Source organism: Heterocephalus glaber, unplaced genomic scaffold (genome assembly GCF_053883595.1).
Source record: "Heterocephalus glaber isolate CG9 unplaced genomic scaffold, H.glaber_assembly_v1.0 deba00001461, whole genome shotgun sequence".
NCBI lineage: Eukaryota > Metazoa > Chordata > Mammalia > Rodentia > Bathyergidae > Heterocephalus > Heterocephalus glaber.
The window spans coordinates 14,580,252-14,601,070 of NW_028258308.1; the positions used below are offsets into that span (position 1 = coordinate 14,580,252).

The 20,819-nt window shown below is 32.1% G+C and overlaps 1 protein-coding gene across 17 annotated transcripts in view; it reads left to right on the forward strand.

The window, feature by feature from the left end:
- Tenm3 (teneurin transmembrane protein 3) overlaps positions 1-20,819 on the forward strand; it is a 2,554,979-nt gene that overhangs the window by 837,852 nt on the left and 1,696,308 nt on the right. The gene's annotated exons all lie outside the window — the stretch shown is intronic.

Genomic DNA, 20,819 nt, shown 5'->3' on the forward strand with positions numbered 1-20,819 from the left:
TGCTGATGTCATTATTCAATCCATTTAATTATTTATTTTAAAGACCCTACAAACTACTACATTTATTTTTAAAGAACATAATTTTTTCAAACTCCCACTGTGGTACTTATTTTCATTTGTGAAAGATAAATTAGAAATTTCCTGATGAACTGTTACACTGATGAGCAAAAAGTTAAATTAAGATAAGAAGCTTTACATTTAATACTTAGAAAATACAATATTTGGATTATTGAACTGACATTATGGTAGACTCATTCAACTACAACTCTACAGTTTAAGAAGTCTTCAGAAAACTCTTGACGATAATGTTAGGGAGACTAATCTTTAATATTTTGAAATAAACATTAATTTAAAATATTTCAGTAGTAAAGATTAATTTTACTTTTAAAATTGAATGATATAGAAATAACTTATTTAAATTATTTAGAAATAATTTAAGATAATTTATTATTTAAGATAATTACTATTATTATTATTATTATTATTTTTTTTTTTGGTACCAGGGATCGAACTTGGGTCCTTGAGCTTGCAAGGCAGGCGACAGAAACACTGAGCTAAATCCCCAGCTAAGATAATTATTTTCTAAATAATTTATTTAGAAATAATTTAAGATCTAGGTTGATGGTGATTTAATTATTTGATTTTTAGACATTGGATGGAAAAATTTGATTTTCAAAATTGAAAATGACAAACAGGTCATCCTCTTCGAAAGTTTCTTAAAACACAAAATGCAAAAGATCCTAACTTGAGGATAATAACCTCATTAAATGTGAAATATTCAACATTATTTTTAACTACGTAATTGAGTGAGGTATTTTTATCGAGTCCTTTAGCAAATAAGCTAAAATATCTCACTATTACCCTCCAGGACTTTTAAACTAAATTAGAGATTAGATTAAATAAAAGAGATTCACAGAGCTCTACAGTAGGTGTACACATGCACGTGTGTGAGTGTGTGTGATGGTATGAAACAAAGGTTCATATGTAATCATCAGAGGTTAAAGATGTGTGTGATTTTATGAAACACGTTTAGTATTATAACAACTGTCATAATAAAAGCTAGAAAATTCCTCAAAATCCTCCTGTCAAAACAGAAAGCAAGTGATTCTCAGCACAGTAAGTGATGAAATAAGAGAGGACTGACTCTCACTCCTTGGAGGTCTGTTATATTCTCCAGTGCTGTAAGAATCTTACACTCTTCAGAAGTATGTTTCTGTTAGTGAGTGTTGAGAAACACTGACAGAGGTCAACAATTATCAGTGTAGATGACTTATAAATTCAGGGGCTGCCGATGAATAGCACACATATTTACAACTTGAAGTCCATATCGTAACGCACTAATAAAAATAGGCTTGGATAAATGTTGGCTTAAATAAGAAATTGAGGTTTGTAGCCCAGCTATTTCACTAATTCAGCTACGTAATACTGATAAATCACTGAACTTCCTAAAACTTTTCTTAATTGCTTCATTTTAAAAAAAGATGAGGTTGGAGTATATCTTTAAATCCCTTTCAGTTTTTAAAGTCTACAACTCTAAGTCACTAAAAGAAGCTATCTCTGGGTCTAAAATAATCTCTTATCTTTGGGTCTAAAATAATAATCCTTTAAAAGTATTAGAAGAGGGGCTGGGAATTTAGCCCAGTGGTTCCACCACCTGCCTCACAAGTGCAAGGTCCTGAGTTCGATCCCCGGTTCCAAAAAAAGAGAAAAAAGTATTTGAAGAAACATCAGTATCCTTTCAAACAAGTCTAATCAGCTGGAACAATCGAAGGAGTATGTATCAGATTATTCTCTTCATTGGTTCCTAAATGATATATCAGCTGGGCATAGTGGTGCATGCCTGTAATCCCAGCACTTGAGAGGCTGAGACAGGAGGATTCCAGTGAGTTGGAGGCCAGCCTGAGCTACATAGTGAGACTCTGTCTCAAAAAATAAAGCTCGCTCTCTCTCTCTCTCTCTCTCTCTCTCTCTATATATATATATATTTATATATATAAAATTTTGAGGAATATATATATAATTCTGAGGAATTTAAAATTATTTTCATATAAAATTTATTACATGTAACATTACTTGTTTGTCATCAAGTGAGAGTTCAAATTCAAGTAAGGGGGTATGGGAGTAATGTACTATCAATGTTTGAATATTCCCTAGGTGGCAAACATTTTTAATTTGGCACTGTGCCTGGGGATCACTTAGCACAAAATGATATTGAAGGCACTCTAGTGATATTATATGATGTTGGATTTGTTGCACTTGATAGTATCTGTTACTAAAACATGTACATGATAAACTTTAGCAATAAAAATAATCAGAACACTTGATTGGGGAAATGTATAACAGTGAATTCAATAAAATAAAACTGAATAACTAAAGAAATGTAGAATAGAACAATCCTTTGCTTTCTAATTCTGGTAGACAGATAAAGGCAAAAACTTTGTTTTGTGATCCTGTGTTTCTATATTTCCCATCCAGTTGTACACAATGTCAAAGTAACTAAAAAGTAGAATGAGTACTTCTCTGCCATAAACAAAGATAAACGGGAGTTATTTGTGGGAAAATGGATGCATCTTGAGGTCATAATATTAAATGAAATAAATAAGACACACAATCAACTATTGCATGATTTCTCTTATATGGGAGAATATAAACTGAATATAAACAAATTAAATAGCAAAATAAAACAGATAATAGGAAAAAGGGATATAGATCTTTTGCAAAAGTGAAGGGGATGAGATGGAGGAGAGGGAAAGTGGATGAAAAAATGAATTAAGATGTGTCACGTACATGTACCATCATGAATGCAGCCATTATGATTACAAACATGTACTAAGAAAGATAGAAATTTTAAAAAAGAAACAAAATTATATCATTCCCACACCACCATGGTACTGGACAGGAATTTGTGTGTATTCTCCTTGCGTCCTTTCTGACATCTACCAATTACCAACACTGACACTCATGCTGTCTTCACTCTCTTTTACGAGGAATTGAAGGAACTTTGTGCTTTGTGCACTGATGAATATGCACTTTTGGTTTCTCAGTGAATTCACCTAGTAATTACCACATCTATCCAAAATTATTAACTTCCCCATTTGAAGTGGATCATTTCTACCTGCACAAAACAGCCATGATAAAATAATGCTTTAACATATTTTTCACTTTTACCACTTCTGCTCTTGTCAAAGTTATTCCAACATCAGAATCTGTGCTTATTTCCAAATCAACACATGAGTGAAATTTGACAATTTCACTTTTATTGACACTGTATGTCCTGCCTCTCCTTTTCTGTTTTATTTCCATTTGCCTGCTCTTCCACTTTCTATTCGCAACCTCTCAATAGTGAAGTAACATATGGCTCTCTCCTTTTATTTCCCACGTGGTCTCATCCAAGCTTTTGACTGGAAATAACTTGGTGCAGATAATAGAAATACTTATGTCTGCAACCTAGACTTATCTCTTAAACTCAAATGGCATCGCCACAAGGACGTCAAACAGGTATGTCAAAATTAATCAAAAACACTTTCAGTTTCTCACACTTGCAGTGAGAAACTGAAAGTGTAAATAAGGATTAAAATGATTAAAATGAATAATTGATAATTTGAAATAGGAAGAAAAGGTCCAAAGAGTTAAGGGAAGTGCAAGGGGAAGGGGAAAGGAAATAAGGGAAAGGAAAAATTACGAAAAAAGAAAAAAATGGAAACAAAGTCTATGTAAATAGGGAAGGGTGGAGGTGGTGAAGGGTGCACAGGTAATGGGGAAAAAATAAGAACCATGATACATCATGCACAGGTACAATCACCTTATGATAAATTTAAATGTATTGTATACCTAAAATGTACCAATTAAAGAATTTAAGCAAAAAAGAAAATATAATAATCAAAAACAATTGCAAACTAATTCAGACTTTTTCCCCAAACCTCTACCCCTCTAGCCTTTTCTATCTAAAATGGAGCTAGCATTCACTAGTCCCTCAAAGCCAAACTTGGGGTTTGTTTCATATTTCTTAGTGTTCTTGATCACATTTCCCTCAATTAGCCAGGCAATCTCTGTTCTAAGTTAAAAGCATACCATGAATGGGCTCCACATCTGCTACCCTACAACAAACTACCATCCTCTCTTTCTAAACCATTACCTCAGCAGCATAAGTGATCTCCTTGCTTCCAAATCCAGGTTCCTACATTTCCTTCCCCACAAAGCAGATAGTATAATTTTGCTAGGTAACCAGAACTGAATTCATATGAAATCTTTTGACAGAGTAGTATAGAATATAATAACAAAAATTTTCTGTCTCCCAGGAATAACAGATATTGATATTTTGTTAGTTACCTCATATCTTTACTCTCATGAAAATGCAAGAGTATAAAAAATGTTTCCTATTTTCTTACTACTTTCTGTTATTCTTGTTACTAGTCCTACTTTCCTTACTCAAGTAACTATGCTAATCTTCATATCTACTTTTCCTATTTATATTTTATGTACTTATGATATACATAAATAATACCTGTACAGTTTGTGGCTCATTTTGTAAATCTGTATCTTTTCTTAAGAAATTTTTATTTTCATATAATTGAATGTATCAGTATTATTTGTTATAATATTTAATTTACTGATCTCATTTAATATTTTTGTTAGCCGAAGGTATCAAAAGATATCTTTCTAGATTTCCTTCTGAAAGTATTAAATTTTAATTTATTCCACTGATGTCACTAATATATTAAGGTTTCTTTTTACTACATGGCTTGAGGTAGAAAACTTGTTTTTCATTTTCAAAGATGGCCAGTTGGTACAATATTATTTGGCTCCTATAAAATATTAATTTTTATACATACCAAGTTCTTGTATTTTAAAGTTTCTCAATTTTGTTCATTGATCAATAAGACACCAACACATTCTTTGAATTAATTTTATTATGTGTCTTGAAGAGAAATCTTGCTCTCCTAAATCTCTTTATGTTTTTATTTTATCAGTTTCCTGGCTACTATTGGTCTTTGACTGTCTCAATTACCATTTTCCCTTGAATTTGTAATTTATTAATAATTACTGGAAGGCTGGGGATTTAGCCCAGCGGCACCACATCTGCCACACAAGTGCAAGATCCTGAGTTTGATCCCTGGTACCAAAAAAAAAAATTACCTGATATGTTTCTGATGCCTTTTGAAAATGAAAATTTGCTTAGACATGTCCTATGAGCTAGCATGTGGTCTATTTTGGAGAATGACCCATGTGCAGCCAAAAGAAAAATGTGTATTCTGATTTTGTGGCATGGAACACTGTAAATATCTATTAAGTCCATTTGTTCAATAGCTTGGTTCAGTTCTAGAATTTCGTTGTTAATTTTTTGTCTAGATGATCTATTTGTAATGGGCTATTGAGATCACCCACTATAATTGTATTAGTGCTTATTTGGTTTATCATGTACATTAATATTTGTTTTGTATAGTTGGGGGCATTTGTATTTGGTGCATACGTATTTAGGATTGTCATCTCTTCCTCTTGGATTGTTCAATTCACAAGTATGTAGTGACCAACTTTGTCTCTCTTAATTAGTTTTGGTTTGAAATCTACTTTGTCTGCAAATAAGATTGCTACCCCTGCTTTTTTCTGGATTCCTGTGGTGTGGAGAACTGTTTTCCATCCTTTTACTTTAGTCTACATGTTTCTGTTTGAGTTAAGTGTGTTTCTTGTATACAGCATATTTGTGGATTTTACTTCTTAATCCATTCTGTCAGTCTATTTCTTTTGATTGGTTAATTGAGACCATTAACATTGATAGTTATAATTGATAGATATTGACTAATCCTTGTCATGATGTTTTACTATTGTGGGCTCTTTTGTTTCTTGTTCACACCCTGATTTCTCTTTAGTTTCTTACCTTGCCTGGTGACTTCCCTCTGTTGGACCTCATGGAGTTGTGAACTTCGTTGACTTTTTCTAGGATATTGCTTAGGATTGTTTGGAGTGCTGGTTTGGTGTTCATGAAATTTCTCAGGTGTTCTTTGTCATGAAAGTATCTAATTTCCTCATCGATTTTGAAAGATAATTATACAGGATATAACAGTCTAGGTTGGAAGTTATTTTCTTTTAGGGGTTGAAATATTTGACTCCAGGCTCTCCTTGATCTGAGGGTTTGTGTTGAAAAATCTGCTGTGATTCTGATGGGCTTTCCTTTATAGGTGATTTGTTTCTCTTCTCCAACTGCCTGTAGGATTTTGTTCTTCTGTTGTGTTTCTGGGATCTTGATTATTATGTGTCTAGCCATAGATTTTTTTCTTTTGATCATGGTTAGTTGGAGTTCTATATGCCTCATTTATCTGTCTGGGAAGTTTTCTACTATTACTTCTGTGAACAGTTTTTTTATGTCAATTGTATTTTCTCCTGTGTTTTCCGTGGACTCCTAAGAGTCTTATGTTATTCTTCCTTGCATTATCTAGCAGCTGCTGGATTGATTTTTCATGGTCCCTTACTATTTTTAGGAAAGCTCTGTAAGTGTAAGTAAATCTAAGTAAATGTAAAAGAATTGAAGTTTACCCCCTGTATATTGTCAGACCATAGTGCAATAAAATGTAGATCAATGACATAAGAAACTGCAAAACTCCCACAAACACATGGAAATTGAATAACACCCTCCTGAACAACCAATGAGTCACAGAGGAAATTAAAGAAGAAATTAGACAGTTTCTGCAAGTAAATGATAAAACCAATACAACATACAGGAATCTATGGGACAAAATGAAAGCAGTTCTATGTGGAAAATTCATAGCAGTCAATGCCCATATTAGGAAAACAGAGAGAACTCAGTTAAATAACCTAATGGAGAACCTCAAGCTCCTAGAAAAAGAAGAGCATAACAAACCCAAAGCTCGTAGAAGAGAGGAAATTATAAAAATCAGAGCAGAAATCAATGCAATGGAGACTAAGAGAATGATACAAAAAATTAATGAACCAAAGTGTTAGTTTTTTAAAAGAATAAATAAAATTGATAAACCCTTAGCCAATCTTATCAAAAAAAGGAAAGAAAAGGCTCAAATCCATGCAATCAAAAATGAAAAAGGAGAAGTCACAACAGATCCAGAAGAAATCCAAAGCATCATCAATACCTGCTTTGAAAAACTGTACTCTAATAAAATGGAAAACACACAAGAAATGGACAGATTCCTAGATACATATGAATTGCCAAAGTTAAATGAAGAAGATATAGAAATTCTAAACACCCCAATTACAATCAGTGAAATTGAAAATGTAATAAAAAATTTACCAACAAAGAAAAGCCCAGGCCCTGATGGCTTCACTGCTGAATTCTACAAGACATTTAAAGAACTATCGCTATAACTCTTTAAACTCATCAAGGAAATTGAAAGGGAATCAAAGCTTCCAAATTCATTCCTGGAAGCAAATATTACTTTGATTCCAAAACCAGGGAAAGACACAACCCAAAAAGAGAACTACAGACCAATCTCCCTAATGAATATTGATGCAGAAATCCTCAGCATGATACTGGCAAACAGAATACAAAAGGTCATCAAGAAGATCATACACCGTGACCAAGTCAGATTTATCCCAGGGATGCAAGGATGGTTCAACATTCATAAATCAATAAACATAATATGCTATATTAACAGAGTCAAGGACAAAAACCATATGATGATCTCAATAGATGCACAAAAGGCATTCGACAAAATCCAACACCCATTCATGATAAAAATGCTACAGAAAATTGGAATAGAAGGTCTTTATCTCAACTTGATTAAGGCTATGAAAAACCAACAGCCAACCTCATACTAAATGGTCAAAAACTGAAAACTTTCACACTAAAATCAGGAACAAGAAAGGATGCCCACTATAACCACTCCTGTTCAATATAGTTCTGGAAACATTAGCCACAGCAATTAGAAAAGGGAAAGAAATAAAAGGAATAAAGATAGGAAAGGAAGAAGTTAAACTGTCATTATTTGCTGATGATATGGTACTTTACATAGAAGACCCAAAAAACTCAGCCAAAAGCCTTCTAGACCTAATTGAAAGATTCAGTAGAGTAGCTGGATATAAGGTCAACATTCAAAAAACAATAGCATTCTTATACACAAATAGCAGACTCACTGAGAGAGAAATTCGGGAAACAATTCCTTTTACAATAGCATCCAAAAAAATGAAATATCTAGGAGTCAATCTAACAAAGGAAGCAAAAGACCTCTACACTGAAAACTATAGCACTCTGAAAAAGGAGATTGAGGAGGATGTAAGAAAATGGAAAGACATCACTTGTTCCTGGATAGGAAGAACCAATATAGTGAAATGGCCATACTTCCAAAATTATTATATAGGTTTAATGCAATGCTCATTGAAATTCCAACAATATACTTCACAGAACTAGAGAAAACAATCCAAAAATTCATTTGGAACCAAAAGAGACTTAGAATACCAAAATAAATTTTAGGCAACAGAGACATGGCTGGGACTATTACAATCCCCAACTTGAAACTATACTACAAAGCTACTGTGTTAAAAACAGCATGGTACTGGCAAAGAAAGAGACCCGAGGATCAATGGAATAGATTAAAAGATGCAGAAACAACTCCAGACATGCTCAGCCACCTCATCTTTGACAAAGGAGCCAACCACCCTCATTGGAGGAAAGGTAGCCTATTTAATAAATGGTTCTGGAAAAACTGGATTTCAACCTGCCAAAGATTAAAACTAGACCTATACCTGTCACCATGCACTAAACTAAGATTGAAGTGGATTAAAGATCTAAATATTAAGACAGAAACACTAAACTTGCTGGAAGATAAGTTAGGTAGAACTCTTGAAGACATTGGTATAGGAAAAGACTTTATGAACAAAACCTCAGTGGCGTGGGAACTTGCACAAAGAATCAACAACTGGGATCTCATCTTATTAAAAAGCTTCTGCAATGCAAAGAAACCACCAACAGAGCAAAGAGACAACCTACAATGTGGAAAATCTTCAGCAACTGTACCTTAGACAAAGGACTACTATCTAGAATATATAAAGAACTGAAAAAAATCAGATTCCCCAAACTCAAAAACCCGATTCAAAAATGGGCATCTGAAATGAACAGACATTCCTCAGACAAAGAAGTAAAAGCTGTAAATAAATATATGATAAAATGTTCAACATCATTGGTTATTCGAGAGATGCAGATGAAAACAACACTGTGATTGCACCTCACCCCAGAAAGAATGGCTATTACAAGGAAATCAACCAATAACAAATGCTGGCAGGGTGTGAGGAGAAAGGAACCCTTCTCCATTATTGTTGGGAGTCCAGACTGGTGCAACCACTATGGAAATCAGTGTAGAGATACCTCAAAGATCTAGGCTTAGAGGTCCCATTCGACCCAGCTATCCCCCTTTTGGGTATCTTCCCCAAAGAATTAAAAGAATCATACCACAGAGATATATGTGCACCACTGTTTATAGCGGCACAGTTTGTAATAGCTAAAGCTTGGAAACAACCCACGTGACCATCAACTGGAGACTGAATAAAGAAGATGTGGTTTTTTATAAAATGGGGTACTATTCAGCCACAAAGAACCAGAAACTAGAGACATTTATAGCTAAATGGATGCATATTGAGGCCATCCTCTTAAGTGAAATAAATAGAACACACATGTGTAAATACCAAATAGTTTCTCTAGTGTAAGAAACTGAAAATGTAATTAAGGATACACACGGATGAAATTGCTTAATAAAATATTTCTCGGATTGTGTTTCCATTGCATGTCATATGACTGTACTGAAATTTAAATTAGGGAGAAGCTTGGCTTATGTGGAGGCTGCCAGCTAACTGGAGTTTTTTTCCAGACCACTATTTGTTCAGTGTTGGTTTGGGGAATCTTTCTGAAACAAACCACATTCTCTGGTGTCTTGTTGGTACTTGAGATTTTTTTTTAAGTTATATGGAAAAATGTTTAAGTGGTTTTCAGTTTTGTTTTGGTTGAGTTCTACCATATTTGAATATTATTGTAGTTTTTTTCCCTTGCATTGTTCTTCTTTGAATGGTTTTAATTTTTGTATGTGTGTGTTTGATAATAAAGTTATTTTTAAATTTTAAAAAATGAAAATTTGCATAACATAGGAGAAAACAACCTATTTTGAGATAGACACTGTCCTCAGTTTATGGGTTAATTTGTAAAAAATAGACATTTACTGTGTTGAATCTTTTCATTCATAGAGATGGGTTATTTTCCATCTTTTTGGGCTTCCTTTTATGTATTTCAAAACAATTTTGTGGAATTATAAAAATCACTGCACCTTTTTTAGATTTATTCTCACTTTGTAGATTTATGTGATCTGAATATTATTAAAATAACATAACATTTTCAAAGTTAGCACTGATTTTATATGGGAATACTGATTTTTATAAAAGTCTGGTATCCATAATTCATTCTCTCTCTCTCTCTGTGATTGAACCCTCCTCCTTTTCTCTTACATTTATCTAACATATTATTTCTCTGTAAAGAATTTTGTTATCAATTTTTATTTCTTTTTATCTACATCTTATGCTTCTATTTCTTTAGTTTTATTAATGCAACTACACTCTTCAGTGTAATGATGAACTGAATGGGATGACATAGCAATTTGCCTCTAATGACAACACTTTGAATGTCTTTACCATTTAAATTTTGCCTTATAGAAAGTGAGTAGGAACCAAGTATTGGTTTTCTAAAATTACACATAATTCCTAGTTCAATTTGTGTATTATATAAAAATATATATGAATGCCATTTGAATTTAATAAATCTTTTACTATATACTTTGAAATGAAAATGTTTTGCCACCTTAACATGCTTGATCACAGTAAAATTCTGTAGCATATCATTACATTCTTTATACAGAGCCTATTTGAGTTGTCGTACTTTTCATGTTTTATTTAAATCAATTGTCTAATGTAGTCTTTACCACTTTTTTTTCATTAAGTTTATTGGTACATTTAAGGTATACAATATAGTTACATTCATCATTGGGAACTTGCACCTTTATGTGATGTATCTTGGTTCTTGTTTTTTCCCCATTCCCCTGTCCACCTTTCAACCCCTCCACAACTTTTAATATATGCCCATGTATATTTCATGTTTATAATGTTACATAATAAAACTTTTTCTATAAAAATAAACTTGTCTCATACAAAGATATCCTCTGGAAAATGGTCTGCAACAATAGAAGTAACACTACTTTGAAGAATTGATAAAATCTGTGAAAATATTCCTGGAAAACATCTTATCATCTGAGGCTCAAATTTTTAATATAATATTTTTCAATGTACTCTTTTGTGATTTATTTCTTTAGATATGTCCAATTTTATTATTAAAACTTCTCATCGCATACTCTTCTAATTTGATCAGTCTTTCTAGTGTTCTCTGTACAGTGCACTTTATAGCTCTCAAACATCTGTTTTTTGTTTTGTCTGTTTTATAATGTTTTTATTGTAAATTTTGCAATTTTGCATCTATTGTAATTTTTCTTGATTCTAATTTTATTCTTCTTAATTTTCTTCCAATTTACTTCTATGTTTTGCTCTAAAATGTCCAGTCCCTTCTTTTGGACATTTAATTTCACACATTTTCAAACATTTAATTCCATCAGTAATTTCCACATAAACTCCATAAAATAATTTCCATAAATAAATTCCACATTTAATTTCCTTCTAATCTCATTTTAGATATGTAACAGGTATGGTGGGTAGTGCTTCAAAGTTATCTGAGTCTAAATATTTTACCATTTCCATGTTTTATGTGTTCCATGAATCTTTAAAATTGTATCTAATACCTTAAAACTTACAGACTAGGTTGTCTATCTCTGTGTTTATTTTGTCACATTATATGGTCTTTGTGGTATTACTTCATAATTGTTTTTGTCATGAACTTTTTGTAAATATTTATATATGCTTTCATTTGAAATTAATATCATTTCCTTTTTAATATAACTTCTAAGAAGTTCTGTGAATAAATATTTGTATATGCAATTCCAATCTCCCTTTACTTTATTAAGTGGATTCTGATTTCTCTTTCAGTTTATGAAGGAGGGTTTGATTTATTTGACTCTTCCCACTTCCTCTCCACCTTCCTGTGCCCCTGAGCAGGTTCTTTCGTCTGTAAGAAAACAAAAGGCAATTCAAGATTGGCCTTGTCATGGGAAGCTCAGTTTACTCCGTTTTCCTTGTTTCCACCACCCTGTGAAAGGTAGCATGGCATCAGCTTTTCATTACTATTAAAGACTTAGTTTTTTTCTCACCTCTATCTCTCAAGGATTTCCTTTTGATTCTTTCCCTCTTGGCAACTTCTATAATTGTTACCTATTATGTATCATTCTGTTTGTAACAAGAGAATATTCTCTAGCAATTAATTGTTCAGTTCTTCATTTTGTTAGATTAGTATAATTTTATGACCTACATCAATCACAAATATAACTGTGTTGTATTTTCAACAGTTTTGCAATGCAGAGAAGACAAAATCAGTTAAGGCCCACATGATTTATCCTCAGACTGCAACTCTAGAAATATTTTGGACTTCCTTTGCTATTACAATGACATAGCTTCTTTTTTGAATCCTTATACACAATGAGTTCATTCCCATTTCCAATCATTCGTATTGGTGTTTTCTTATTCCTGAGAGGGGTCTTGTCTTAACTTTTCCAACTTGAAATTTTATCTCAAAGATCTTATGTGACATGTCACTGTCTCAAAGTGGAAAAATATTTTGTGAGGCTTAATCCTAAATAATAATGTGAAGAGTCTTGTTAAAAAAGAAAGAAAAGAGTACAATTTAAAATGCTAAAATAAAAAACTATCTTCTTTCTTCTACAGTCATTCCCTCAATTTAGTACGGTACTTTTTATTTGCTATTTAATATTCTAAGTAACAAAATTACATTTTTAATCATTAGCATATATTTTAACATTCATTGTTATATCATGCAATGCCAGGTTTTTGTTGCTAGTATTTTGTTTTATTGCAATGCTAGGCATCAAAAGCAGACCTTGAACATGCTAGGCAAATTCTCTACCACAGCAAATGCCAGTTTTATGTGAAAACAGAAGTGCATTCAACCCATATGTGAAAATCAATAAAATTATACAATTTACATTTTATAGCTCATATATGCATATGTGTTTTGTTCCTACCAGAAAAGTGTAAATGCTACACAAAAATAACTCAATAACTTTTTATTTGGACTTCATATATGCCCATCTTACCAATAGTCTGCATCTTTGGTTTACTCATGAGTATAGAATTATTGAAAGGAAAAGAAATGGTCTTTCTCATTCTTCCCATTTTTCACTCCATGCAGTTGGTTAATACGAGGATGCACTATAAATAAGAAATAGAGTTCCTAAGTCATCACATTTATTAGAGCATTACTGCTTCCTTTCTGTTTTTGAAGTGAGGTAGTGAGTAACAATTCTTAGCGTTTGATGTCACCTTCTTGTACTCATTTTGAGTCTTGCTCAATTACCATGTACTATGAATCCATCTGGATTTCGCATTCTTGGTGTGTCATGGTCATCATAGGTGAATAAGGCAACAATGCACACTCATACTGTACTTATCTCCTGTGATAAAAAAGAGGCTCTTGGAAAGAAAGGATCTCCTATGACAGAAAAGTTTTCTTGGAAAGAAAGGTGTACACTCCATATGACATTGCTATCCTCAACTTGAGAAAAAGAAAGATAATTCAAATTATGTCCCTGATTACCTCTTTTCCATTCAGTCTCTGTAATAGTTGGCTTTTCTCTTGATGGGATACAATATTTAACACCTTAAACATAAAGCAAGAGGTATTTAAGTTGGCTTATGGTTTCAGAAGACTCAATTCATGGTAAACTGGCTTCAAAGCAGAAACATCATGATGCAAGGATGTGGTAGAACAAACATACGTAATTCACGATGCCCAGAAAGCCGAGTAAGAAAACAGCACCGAAAGAAAGTGACGAAGTACCACATAGAGTACTGAAGGTCACATTTCTGTGAACCACACAGACTCACTAAAAAATGAGTTTTGCTAATATCCTGGGCATTTAATTCAATCAAGTTGACATATCACTATTAAAGTTCATGTTCTCACAATTTTCATCAGCATCCCCAATTTCACTCTTTATTGATTCCCTTTTCTATCTGATTAAACTAATCTTTTTCTTCATTAAAAAGAAAAAAAAATCCTTCGTTATACAGCTCTTTCCTCGTTTCTCTCTACCATTCTCATGGAGTAAACTGTAATTTTAGCTACAGTTCTTTACTACGTGCTATTTCCTAAAACTGTAATCTTGCTTTTGTCCCCTACCACTATTTTGAGTTCTCCCAAAGATTATTCCTATAATATCCACGTGTCCACATTCTTCAGCCATTTCCAGCCTTTGTTTTTCTTGTTCTCACTAGTAGTTGGAGCTTTTGGTAAGTCTTTTTATTGAACATATTTCTTTTGTTGACCTAATAAAACACTATATTTATCTCATTTTCTTCTTTATTGGCAACCAGCTCTCTCTAATGTTATCATTTTCTTCTTAAAAACTCGCATGGGGTGTTTCCAGAACAGAATTCTAAATGTCTTTCTTTACTTTTCTATTCACTTCTTACAATTCTCACCTACTCCTGTGGCACTCTAATTTTTTTTTGTATATTTAATTTCTACATTTTTACATCCAGCCACCATTTCTCTTCAGATGTTTAGTTTTATATATCCAATGATTTAGCTTTTTTCCTTCAAAATCGCTTCTATGTACACCCATTTCTTCTATATGACTCTAGTAGAAGTTTGGGTCACTCACATTAGAGTAATTATCAATCTCTCCAATTTGTGTCTTTGGCCTAATGTTTTCATTTTGTAATCCTTTGTGTGCACCATAACCAGATAATTGTTCCTGAGATTTTTCTTAAATTATGCCAGGCTGCTATTCACAAATGTTCAGTAACTCACTACAACTTAAAATGATAAAATCCTTAATCTTAAATTCACCATTTTTGTATTCTGACCCACATTCATTTTTATCATTTACCTTATCTTCAGCCACTCACCTACATCTCTGATAACTTTTATATCTCTTTTCAGAACACATCTGGTGCTTTACAGATATTGACATACCATATAAATTTCTTTGACGGTTTAAATACAAATTTAACAAATTTATAAGATATAGTATTTTTATTATTATTGCTATTATTATTATTATTACTACTCTGGCTTTTAAAAATATGCCTGGAGGCGCAAAAGTCCAGGAGGTGCAAAATGGACATCTCTTGACCTTTTGCTAAAATGAAATTTTTATCTATTGATTGTCAGGTTGTTCAACAAAGCACTTAAAGTATTCCTGTTCCTATCGCTTTTAAAATGCTATGCTTATATAAGATTTACTGAAGTAAGTTAAAATACACTTCTTAACAATTCTTTGGCCTTAATTCTCTAAAAGATTATCAATATTCAAGGTGAGAATTTTAATCATCATTAAACTTTACCTGAGAAATTCTAATTTCTCTGCCAGAATATAGAAGAAACTACCCTACAAAGTCATTTAGCCTCAGAAGCCAACAGCCCACATTATGCACAGCTATTAAAAGACAGAACAGAAACTTCTCAGGAAGCCCAGGAAGAGTTCTTTTTGTGATCTGCCCACAGGAGCCAGTATAAGAAATATTTAGAAGCCTACAGCTAATATCTCTATTATAAACAATTACTGTCCAATTGGGGTATTGATAAGAGTTTGTGTTGATATGGTAGGCTCTTTCTGTGTGAGAATGGCTGTGTTTTAAGCCTTTCTGCTGCAATTGCAATATGGAAATAAAGTAATAGACTATTAAGACTTTTTTGCTTTTACAAAATTCAATTTTGAATGACAAATCGTCTCTCCTTAGATAGTGATGCTGACACTAAATGTGTACAGGCATAGGAAATAGCTACTAAACTCATCTGAAAGCAGCAGTAGCTGTTTATGAGAAAACACAAAGAGCATGTACCTTGCATACTAGTAAGGAGGTAGATGAAAGTATTGTTCCCAATAGCTGTTCAATACACCAATTAAATAAGGGAAAAAAGAAAACTTGACAATTTAAAAAATATATACTAAGAATATCAGTATCATAACTCAACATGTTTTATAAATGTTAGAGACCTAATGAATTTGATTAAAGCAGTTTAATTAAGGTATAGTTTGCTGTGTTGCATCTCCCTTCCAGACAAAATAGCTCAGTGAACAGGTAGTATGTCCCCAGTGAACTGTGAATATCAAAGTCGGGGAAAATTCTTCATTTTAATGAGCTGCATTTTCTGAGCCCAGACCTCTCCCATGACAGGGTGGCTGCAGGAGGCATAAATGAAAGTAGTTGTTTTCCTTTGAGACATTCAACTGCTAAATGCTGTGAATGCCAGAAATTAAAATTGTGGTGCTGAGATTCTTTATATCTGTTCTTTCTTGCACTTGCCCATGTGCTGGAAACTATTGCTAAAGGAAAAGCCCAGTAATTAAGAACACTTATACATATTTAGGAAACTGTTACTCTTTCTCTGAATATTGAGACATTCTAATATTATAATTATTTCTTTTTTAAAAAGTTATACTCCTTATTAGAGAGTAACACTATATAAATGCTTATATTTGAACTAAATATAGTATCCCTGCATTAGTTAATGGCTAGATTGGTAATGTGAATATTCTTTACAACCTGAAATAAAAATTGCATCATTTTAATACTTTGAATTTCATATTACATGAGGGATTATTTTTTCTGATTGCATGACACTAAATATGGTAAGAAATGAAAGCTTTTTATAATATTTTGTAGTATTTTTTTCACTTTTAAAAAATAAGGATGTAGTGGTAATCAGAAATTAACTGTACCCATTTTGTCAATTACTTTTAAATATTATTCATGGTAAATAAGAATATGAAAACTAGATGTTCAATCACATGATAACTGTTAATGCTCAATTTTGGGAATAGTCATCATTTAGATGCAAATACTAGTATAAAACATCACTAAAAATTATTTGGTTGGCAAGGAAAGGAAATGTTAAGTAATTATACTTAATTTCCATAAACATGTTATGAATATTGGAAGAAAAACTGAATGTGATTTCAAAGAAGTACATTCCCAAAGAAATAAGCATAATTACCTGTTAAAGATTTAGCTAGTGCTTCTGGATTTGTTCCAAGATACATATAACTGTCCAGACCCATGATGGCAGTTCATTGCAACCATTGCAGAGAAAAATAACATTGCACAATGATTTATCACTTCTAACATGCACAAGTACAGCAGGTAACTATAGTATTTTTTTTTCAGCAACCTTGTTTTGAACTGATATTCATAGACAAGATTGCTGTGCTTGGAAATCTAAGTTATCTTAATTGTAAGTAATCTTAATCAAATTTGGAATAACATTTCTTTTGTACACAGTATATATAAATCTTTCACATACTACTGTGTGCTAGAATTAATATACGTTGCTATGAATTTGTATAAAGCAAATTAAATCTCATTTGAAGTATGTCTGTTCATCTTTTTATTCTACAATTGTAAATTTCAAGAATATTCCTTTTCCATCACTTCCTCTTGTTTTACAAAATCAAATGGCTGGACAAATAATTATAGATTTATAGGCTGTGTTCTAAGCAAGGCTTCTAGAATTTCAGCCACAAATACAACACTCCATATTGCCAGAATGTTGCTCCCATTTTAAGGAGTCATTACCTACCCTCCAGTATTGACAATATCTCCCAGCCACTAGGGAATCACCAGCATTTTAATTAGATATTAATAGGAAACTATGGAGGTAAAAACCACAGTCTTACCATAAAAGGCCCACTATATCCCTGTTTTGGAAGAGTCATTTCATAAATGTGTGTGAATTTACTCAGCCGTACATATCTGAGTGCCCACAGCCAGGGCTAATATGTTCATTAAGATTTGGAGGAACAGCGACCTGCCAATGCTTTCAGAATACCTATGGTTTTTAGATGATATGTAGTCCAGCGGTAAAAATGACTTTAAATATGAAATTCTGGTTTTATATTAATAACAGTACTGAAATACCCATAATTTTGTGCAGAAGTCCTTATTTTCAAGCAATCTGTATATGTTTGTTCCTTATATGTGCCATATACTGTATGAAACAGCTAAATGAGCCATTTGATTCTTCATTAGTACTTCACGGAAAAAAAGTCCAGCATTATTAGCTCCTGAGAAGCAAACATGTTTAAATTAATTGTTATCATAAATAATATTAACATAGTCAACTGCAGTAACTTAAGGGTATTCTTTTTTTCTTGAGTGTAGGGAGCTGAATGATGGTGGTAGAGATTTGTACCCTATAAAACCTATATTTCTATTTTCTTTGTAATTATAACACAAAAGATGTCTTTTGCTAAAATGTATAGTTTTAAAATGCATTATTATTATTATTTTATTTTATTTTATTATTATTATTTTTTTTTTGTTACCGAGGATGGAACTCAGGACCTTGCACTTGCTCGGCAGGCACGGTGCTGCTGAGCTACATCCTGGAACTAAATACATTATAGTTTGCACGTCATTCCAACAAAGATGTTCCCCCCAAAATAAATGTTCAACACATATTTAAATAAATGCATAATTGCAATGATTAGTGAATATGCAGTGTTTTACTGTTATATATTATTATTATTGTTCAGATATTAAAAACTAAACTCATTAAAGATTTTATTCTTTACCACTGACTGACACATTCCAAAATACAGTATTACTAAATTAATTTTTCAAACATAGGATTCAAAATAAAATATTTGCAAACTCACCCTTTTATTATTACTTCTTTTTAAGAAAGTTTGTTGTCATAATTTTTATTATCTTATTGCAATCTGCTTTTGTTCTATTTTTTAGACATTGCTTTTAGATACTTACAAATTTTCATGTTTCCTGCCTTTCTTTTTCTGCCTTTGCTTCTCTCTACATGTTTACTTACAGTGTGCGTTTATCAGGTTCCTACAATTAAAAACATTAGACAAAGGTGGTTCCTTAAGGAATAAAAACAGGTATTACCTGATGATCTTGTAAGTGCTTGAATTATTAATTTTCTGTGACTTGACTATACCATAGTACAGATTATAAATGCTAAAGTAATACACACTGGTTCAAGCCAACAAATAAAATGCATATTAATTTTAGGAGTCAAAATTCAAACTAAACAATAGTATTTATCTTTTATTAATTAAATCTAATTTTAACTGATTTATAGAACAATAAAAATTGTACATATTTATGAGGTATTAAGTAACATTTTCTTTTGAGAACATAATCATATCAGAAATATGATGTGCCTTGCTGGCAGACCACGTTTTTAAAAATATCCATGTATCATCCCTAGGACAGATAACAATTAACAGTAAGAAGACTGACACAACATAAATCAAATAAATTAAGAAATAAACATCTTTTGTCTTTATTTTGGAAATGTTTCTGATATATGAGGAAATAATATAATAACACATTTTATGTGGTTGTACTAGAAACTATTTATGATGTAATATAGTTTTGTTGGTTATATATATTTAAAAGTATCCACAAATGGAATATGGTTTGTTAGTTAAAGAAACTGGATTACTTAGGTTTGAAGTCCAGCCCTATCATTTATTTACTGTGTGAGATGACTTAGTTTGATTCTATATATTATTTTCAATTTCTTCATCTATAAAATGAGTGCAATAAAAGTACTTCAAATAGTCATTGTATGGATTAAAGAAAGTAAAACATACAAAATGCTCATCATGTTGCATGTCTTACAGTTAGAATTTAATTAATATTATGTACATTGTAGTCATTGAATTATACACAATTGTGTTTTTATATATCTGTCTCTTAAGTATTTCTGAAAAAATAATTGAAGTAGCCTCCAAAACTGTATATTTTAAATTTTGTAATTGTGAAAGAAAACTACGTAAAGTTAAAATCTTATTTTGAAGTAATTCTGACTTATCTTCTTGATTATCTTTCCAATCTTCTTTGAAATTATGTAGATTTATGCTACCATGCTCTTCTCTTAATTTTCCCTCAAAACATACACATTACAAATAGAAAACTTTATGTATAATTTGGCGATATTCCATCATCACCTCAAGTAGAGAGTAGAATTGTGAGAATATTTAGTGCTGCTAAAGAACTAAAATTATTGGAAAACCATATTTTTACATGATTACACTATAAAAATATCTGTATGGTAATACTTCATCGCTTACAGAAATTTTAAAATATCTCCAATTCTATATGGTTTCTTTGGTTAAAGTAACTGGATTTCTAGGGTTTGAATTCTAGCCCTACTTATTTATTATTTACGTGAGATTAGTCAGGTATATACCCAGAGAACTGGGATTTAGTTATGCAATTTCATTGATTTTCTTGAGGAACTCAATCTAGTTGCTTGATTTCTGTTTTTCACTTGTGAACTAAGGAGCCATAGCAAATTCTTTACTAATCTTACAGAAATTATGTGCATGGTAAGAGATTTTCTTGATATCCAAGTCTACTCTAGGTTGGTGTAAACCTCAATGATGGAGAAATAAATGTGAAGCATTTATTGATATACATGTGCAAAATAGCCTCTTTATGAATGTTTCTTCATTTCCTTCCCTCAATGGCCAGAGTTGTAAGAGGAACCCTATGCAGATGCTATGGGCTGAGAAGTTACTCTAAGATGGAAGACAATGTATCAGTGTAAGGCAATGGATCAAGAGCTATGGAAGTGTGCTGAAGAAGGACATAAACTAGGATGCACAGTCAAACAATAGCAGAGGAAAGAAAAGTATGGCATTGGGACATAAAAACTAACACTTTTC